At 44.6% G+C, this 1023-nt stretch overlaps 1 long non-coding RNA gene across 1 annotated transcript in view; it reads right to left on the reverse strand.

Annotated features, from left to right (window-relative positions):
* Positions 1–235: 235 nt before the first annotated feature.
* The window catches only part of LOC106818736, a 3769-nt gene continuing 2981 nt past the window's right edge, over positions 236–1023 (reverse strand). The window contains exon 2 of the long non-coding RNA XR_001395288.1: positions 236–323. This is a non-coding gene — a long non-coding RNA (uncharacterized LOC106818736). The remainder of the gene's footprint in view (positions 324–1023) is intronic.

Genomic DNA, 1023 nt, shown 5'->3' on the forward strand with positions numbered 1-1023 from the left:
CTCTCCCGTGTGAGTTCTCATGTGTGTCTTCACATGACCCGATTGTGTAAAGGCAGCATCACACAGATCGCACTTATACGGTTTCTCTCCCGTGTGTCTTCACAGCACCCAGACAGGAGAATGCAGCATCACACAGATCGCACTTGTATGGTTTTTTCCCGGAACGAATTGTGACGTATTCCATCGTGCTTCAGGGAAGGCTGCCACGTACTGGTCACACGCGTGAGATTTCTCCCCTGTCTGGCGCTCAAGCTGCGATCACGTGTTTTGCTTCGAAGACGGCCACGTCACATGCGTAAAATTAACGTCTTATATAAGCTCGCCTGCAAATTAGCAAAGAGAAAAGAGAATACGAATAGCTTTGTATCGAAGGCCGCTTATTATATTCATGTTCATTATTCAACTGTTTATTCTGTAAATCGAATCATTATCATATAAACATCACGCGCCATTTTACGACTGTGACGTCTAGAACATATTACATCATGAAAATAAATAAACGGAATTATTATAAATTTCATCAGCTTACCAGTAAAGTCACTTAACGTCCGAATGGTGTTCTCGTATGAAACTGATGTTACAAACGTCAGTGGTGTGGTTATATACCTGATGTGTTGATGAAACCGGTCAAATATCCAGACACCCGGGGTAATCGGTCTGATCTCCAGACACCCGGGGTAATCGGTCTGATCTCCAGACACCTGAGAAACCGGTCTGATCTCCTGACACCAGGACACACGCTGGTCGCTTCCCCTATTTAATTACAACAGCAGCTGCACACCACGCCCACAAGCATTGCCGTAAAACTTGTCTCTCCCAGGCCTGCATGGTACTTAAGTGGCATCTACACTGCGCAGGGATGATGACTGATATTTATGCCATAGCAGGACTAAACAGCTTTGTATACAAACACTAACGAGAAAACACTGTATACATAATGTTCTTACACGCACCAAGCAATACCAGATCTCTGACATCCAGCTTCTTGAACTCTGAGGTCCTCGCAACTCTTTATATCGCATT

The sequence above is a fragment of the Priapulus caudatus genome, unplaced genomic scaffold (genome assembly GCF_000485595.1).
Source record: "Priapulus caudatus unplaced genomic scaffold, Priapulus_caudatus-5.0.1 Scaffold2471, whole genome shotgun sequence".
Lineage (NCBI taxonomy): Eukaryota > Metazoa > Priapulida > Priapulimorpha > Priapulimorphida > Priapulidae > Priapulus > Priapulus caudatus.